Source organism: Heliangelus exortis, chromosome 3, assembly GCF_036169615.1.
Source record: "Heliangelus exortis chromosome 3, bHelExo1.hap1, whole genome shotgun sequence".
Lineage (NCBI taxonomy): Eukaryota > Metazoa > Chordata > Aves > Apodiformes > Trochilidae > Heliangelus > Heliangelus exortis.
In genome coordinates, this window is record NC_092424.1 from 1931442 (window position 1) to 1937441 (window position 6000).

At 51.0% G+C, this 6000-nt stretch overlaps 1 protein-coding gene across 2 annotated transcripts in view; it reads right to left on the reverse strand.

The window, feature by feature from the left end:
* FRMD1 (FERM domain containing 1) overlaps positions 1-5780 on the reverse strand; it is a 42562-nt gene extending 36782 nt beyond the window's left edge. For both annotated transcript variants that reach the window (XM_071738879.1, XM_071738880.1), the window contains exon 1: positions 5520-5780. The gene's annotated coding sequence lies outside the window, so the exon portion shown is untranslated. The remainder of the gene's footprint in view (positions 1-5519) is intronic.
* Positions 5781-6000: the final 220 nt, after the last annotated feature.

The window sequence follows — 6000 nt, forward strand, 5'->3', positions numbered from 1 at the left end:
CAGCTCTCGGGCAGGGCTGCCACCACTCTGCAAAATTTTGTGCTGCAGTATGCTTGCCTCACATCAAGCAGAAGGAGTGAGAACATGAAACACACTCTGGAGTCTGTAACTCTTCAGCTCTGCACCTCCCCAAAACGTGGCTGGTGTGCTCAAGAAGAGCTCTCCCAAAATTCCCCAGGACATCCATTCCAGGGAGAGCCCAGCATGAAACACGAGGGCTTCATCTTTTCCCTGAAAACAAACTGAATTCAGGAGCCTTTGGAGAGAAACAGAAAATGAGTATTAAAGGCTGCAGGCAAAAAAAAAAAAAGGCTGAATTAGGATCTCACAGGGACTACGTTTTTCCAACACTTCCAAGTGATGGAATTTTTGCCACAAAACCATGCAACATTTTAAAATATATTATTTTAGCAGAAGCATATGGAAACCTTAGCTTTACGTGCTTTAGACAAACAAACAGTAAAGTCTGCAGCTAGAACATGCAATTCCTTTCCAGAATACCTTTTTCCTGGGAGGGACAAACATTCTTTTGCCAACACAGGAAAAGCAATGGATCAACTCATCCTGGCTTTTTCTTGAGTGGCAGAAGTAGAAGCATGTCCCCCAGCACGTCCAGATGCCTACAGGAACTTTCCCTCTCAGAGCAATTTGTTTTCCTTCTGTAAAATCTATTAGCAGACTTGTTTATTGATTACCAATCCCTCGTAAAGCTCCCTCATACTTCATAAATCCAGCACATTAATTAAGGTTATGAGTGAGCAGCAGCTGAAGGTATCAATGGGCCTGAGGAAATGCAGCAGAAAGGAGCAGCAAAGGGAGGGTGAAGGCATGAGCCAGGTTCAGGGCTCAGGCTGCAGCACCCTGAATGGGGAGCAGCTGCAAAAATGCTCCTCAGAAGTGCAAAGCTCTGTTATCTCAGCTGGGTGACAGCCCTGCCCGAGATCTCCCAAAAAACTGAAGGGATGGGAATTGCCTGAACAGGCATTCATAGAATCCTAGAATTGGCTGGGTTGGAAGGGACCTCAGAGCTCATCAAGTCCAACCCTTGCTCCACTCCCCCCGTGGTTCCCAGCCCATGGCACTGAGTGCCACATCCAGGCTCTTTTGAAATATCTCCAGGGATGGAGAATCCACCCCTTCCCTGGGCAGCCCATTCCAATGGCTGAGCACCCTCTCTGCAAAGAATCCTTTCCTAATATCCAACCTAAACCTCCCCTGGCAGAGCTGCAGCTCTGCCAGGGGAGGTTTAGGTTGGATATTAGGAAAAAATTCTTTAGTCTGTGCCCTCTTATCCTACTGATATCTGCCTGACCCCCCCTGGCTCCAACCTCCTTTCAGGGAGTTGGAGAGAGTGATGAGGTCTCCCCTGAGCCTCCTCTTCTCCAGCCTCAACACCCCCAGCTCCCTCAGCCCTTCCTCACAGGAATTCTGCTGGATCCCTTCACAGCCTCCTTGCTCTTCTCTGGACCTGCTCCAGCACCTCAATCTCCTTCCTGAGCTGAGGGGCCCAGAACTGGACTCAGGACTCAAGCTGTGGCCTCACCAGAGCTGAGCACAGCACTTCAGTAGCAGCAAGCTTGCCCCAACCCCTGGGCACATCTCTTTGGGGACAGAGCCTTACAGAAAGGTCATTCTGGGCAGATGTCAGCAGAAGGAGGAGTGGAGGGTAAAGGATGCCCCATGCCTCCCATGCCTCAAGTGAAGTTCAGCACCAGAAAATTTTTCAGTTTGGCACCCCAAACTCAACCCTGCACACTTCTGCCAAGCAGTGTGATCTTTACTCCTCACCTCCTGTATCCATGGGAAACAGGAGAGGCAAAGGACAGAAGAAGGGATACAGGAAAACCTTCCAAACCCAGGAGAGGGAGGCTGCCTTCCCAGCTGCTGTCACTGTCAGGAAGCAGCAAGACTTCATCTCCCTCCTGCCAGCTCAGGAGAGGAACCACTCTCTGTGTTCTGCAGACTGGGAACACAGGAGGTCTCATGACCCAAAAGCTTACTGGTTAATTCTTCCCCTGAAAAGAAAAAAACCCCAAAAACCAGTATGCTTTAAGTCTGCCATAAAAGCAGTATTTCTCCCCAGCAGATCTATTACACTCTTGCCTTAAGCACGACAGCTGAGAGACACTGTTCTGCCAGACACTCTTTGCACAAGTTATTCCACACTGATGGCATTTTCATCTTGGGCTGGATTGGAACAGATCACCAAGGCTTTGCAGAGCTGCCCAAAGAAGTGTGAATAAACATTTCCTTCATTTTCCGTTCTCCCCAACATCTTGGAGCAGTTCTAGGAGCAGAGAGACGATCAAATCTTTTTCTTTTTATAAAACAAACAAAAACCCCAAACTTCACAGGCCATACCTGGAGTTGCAGGATAAGTAATAACAGTTACCAATATGTCATGTAAAGAAGTCTTCTGAGCAGGGATAGCTTTCCTGCAAGTAATAACCAGGTTAAATTAAAAAAAAAAAAGAAAAAAAAAAGGCTTACTTCCTCTGGGGAAAGTCCACTGTTGATCTCATGGCATTTGAATCACCAAAAAAATATTCAGACCAACTTGCCAGCCTCTGCATTGGTCTGCTTCTTGCTTTTTTCCCCCCCTAAAGTGTACAGCTAGTCCTGAACATTATTAGAGCAGAGAGGAATATTGATTTCTGCAAAGTGGAAGAACTTCTAGAAAGGATAAAACTCCATCTGCAACGCAGCTTGCATCTCCTGCAAGTGTGAAAATGCCAATCCACCAATACCTTTGACAAAATTAACAAAACCAGCAGGGTTTTCATGGTCAGAGCAGCTTCAGAGGCTGCACACAGTGCTGCCAGGCATCAACCTCAAGCAAAACAATGGGGAAGAGGGAAGACATGGACCAAAAAAGAAACAGATTTAAAAAAAAAAAAAAGGAAAAAATAAAAAATTTACATGGAGTGCTGTGCTTCTGAGGTGATGGCAAACTTTGCAAAAACAGGAGAGGAAAAATAAAAATAACAAGGGAACATAAGAAGTGGTTCAACAAGAAGCAAATTAGTTCCTACTGCCTTTCCCCAAGGAGCAGCTTCTCCTTGCTAGAGGAGTTGTTTTGGATGGTACCAAAAGCACAGGCTGCAAATGAAGGTACCCCTGCCAGACACCCCCCAGAACAACCCAGGAGCAGCCCCCAGCACAGGACTTTCTGCAAGAAAAGAAGTGTAACCCTGGAGCACAGTAGGCATGCAAGTAATTTACATTGTCTTGCACTGGAGGAACAGTAGGGCAACCACTTTATTACAAAAGCTAATTGAGATGGAGTTAACCACTGGATTCAATCCCTTTTTACCTGCAGTGTTGGGAAGAGAAAAGTGTGCTGTAGCTTTAAAGCACTGTCAGCTTTGATATTCAAAAAAAAATCCCAAACAAACAAAAAATTAAGTTGAATAGCCCTTATCTGCTCTCAAAAAACTTCCTCTACCAAAAATAAGACTTAAATGGGAAAAACATATGTAAATTCAATTTTTGTTTTAGGATTTTTTTTTGTTTGTTTGTTTGATTCAGGGAAAAAAAAAAAAAGTGACAAATTTATTCATCAGTGGTGTTTATCCCAGTTTATTACATTCACATAAAAACCTAGTTCAGAGCAACAAAAATCCCTAGGGAAAATAACTTGTTCAAAGAGCAGAGACAGTGTTTTTTTGCTAAACCACTGAAGATAATAACTACAACTCCTGTTCTTCAACAACACTCTGTAGACTTACTTTGCTTATACTTGCATTACCCTTTGTTTTTCCCCTCCCTTTTTTTTATCTGAAGGTGACCTCTGCAAGAAAACTTTCTCCCCCCTCTTTAGGATTGCATTTTCTTCTGATTTGACATTCCTCATGTGAAGCCAAAACATTGGCTATTGCACAGACACTCAGCATCACCAGTGCTGGAAACAGAATAAGAATGCACAACAATTAAATGGGAGGAATAAACAACAGACTGTGGCCAAGGCACTGTTGTCATTCCAAGTTTTCCAGGAACAAAATAATAATAATAATAAGATAAAAGTTAAACAAATGAATGGGAAACCTATGTCCAAAAAGCTGGGGGTTTTTTTCTTTTTTTTCTTTTTTTTTTTTTTTTGAACATTACTCCAGAGATAATCCACGCTAGGAATACACCCTCATTATTTTCTCTGGAAAAGTAAACTCTGCTTTTTAAGTATTTATTGTCAAGGTCTGGGCATCCCTGAAGAAGGGACAAGGTTCAGACAGCATGCCCCAGTTTCCTGGTGTGGTGGAAAAAGCGAGATGTGCATTTTAAATGCCACCTGGGAGTGAACCTGAGAGCCTGTCCCTGCCCAGAGCAGGAGAAACACCTCTTGATGCAGAGCACGAAGATTCCTCAGCATGGGAAAACTCAGAGCCTTTTCCCTATAAAAATCAGTAGGAAGAAAGAATCCAAGAGGTGGAGAAACAATGGAGACTTTTTCCTTTACAACACCCACCTGTGCTCCTGGGACACTCCTCTCCTTCACCATGCCGGGAGGTGAAAGATTGTCACTGTGTCACCGTGCTCTGAACACTGGGACCACCCCCAGACGATGCTTCCCTCCTTGCCCCTCATTCCCCGAGGATGGACTGGGGGCTCCTGGAGAAGGTCCAGGACCTCTGCTACCCACCCGCCCCACACAGAAACCCCTCCTCCAGGTGCTACAGAGTTCCAGGACCAGCACCCTGACACCCTCCCTCACCACCATGGGTTTCCCCGAGTCCTGGTCCATCTTCTGTCGCCTCTGGGGACACAGCCACCGTGTCCCGAGCAGTGCCCGGGGGTCTTTTTGGCTTCTCAGCTGGGACCTTCCCCAGCATCACCGCATCTCCCAGAACCGACGGAGCTGCCACGACCTCAACAAACTCTTCCAGAACCCCCCTTGCTCCACCCGCCCTTCCCCGCAGCCTCTGCCCTGCGCTCGCCCCGACGGCAAAATCCAGATCGCAACAGAACTCCCGACCCAAGCCGCAGAATCGCTACACAACTCCCGACCCAACTCCGAACCTCCCGAACCACTCGAGGCAACACCGACACTGCCGAGAACAGAGCCCTGAGCCAAGCACCGGACCACCGGGCACTGGACCACCGGGTACCGGACCACCGGGTACCGGACCACCGGGTACCGGACCCAGTGCCTTACCGCGGTCCGATCAACCCTGACAGGGTCCGGCGGGCCAGGGGTCGGCGGAGCGGGGTCCGGAGGGCCGGGGGTTCGGAAGGTCGGGGGTCCGGAGGGTCGGGGGTCCGGAGGGTCGGGGGTCCGGAGGGTCGGGGGTCCGGAGGGCCCGAGGGTCGGAGGGTCGGGGGTCCGGAGGGTCGGGGGTCCGGAGGGTCGGGGGTCCGGAGGGTCGGGGGGTCTCTCCCTCCCAAACCCCCTCCAGCTTCCCGGGGACACCGCTCCCCTCCGCAGTCGGGACCCAGCCCCCGTCCTTTGTCCCCTGGCAGCTCCCCCGGTCCCTCCCCGTGTCGCTGCCCCGGAGCCCGAGTCCCGCCGGCAGCCGCGCACTCACCGCGGGGCTGCCTCCTCCTCCGCCGCCGTCCTCCCCGGTGCAGCATCCAGCGCCCGCCGAGCTGAACCCCGGCAGCGTCCCAAGCGGGGCGGCTGGAAGGCGCACGCCGGTGGCCGGGAGGAGGAGCGGGGTTGGGGGCGGTACCGGGCGGGGCGGTACCGGGCAGGGCGGTACCGGGCGGGCCATACCCCGCCCCCCCCCGCCCTTCCCCGGTCCCGCCCGCTCTGACACCGGCGGCAGCCCCGGGCGGGCTTCCCCCGCCCCTCCTCAGACACAGACCGCGCCGCTGCCTCAGCTGATTGGTGGAGCCGTCAGGGAGTGGGCGGGGCGGACCCGAAGCGCGGCCTCTGGTTGGCCAGCAGGGCTGTCAATCAAGACGGATGGCTGAGGGAAGCGGGGTTGGTAACGGCGGCTGGGGGGACAGGGGGAGTGAGGGGACGGGGGGAGCCCAGCGGAGGTGATGGGGGGCATCCTGCCGAGG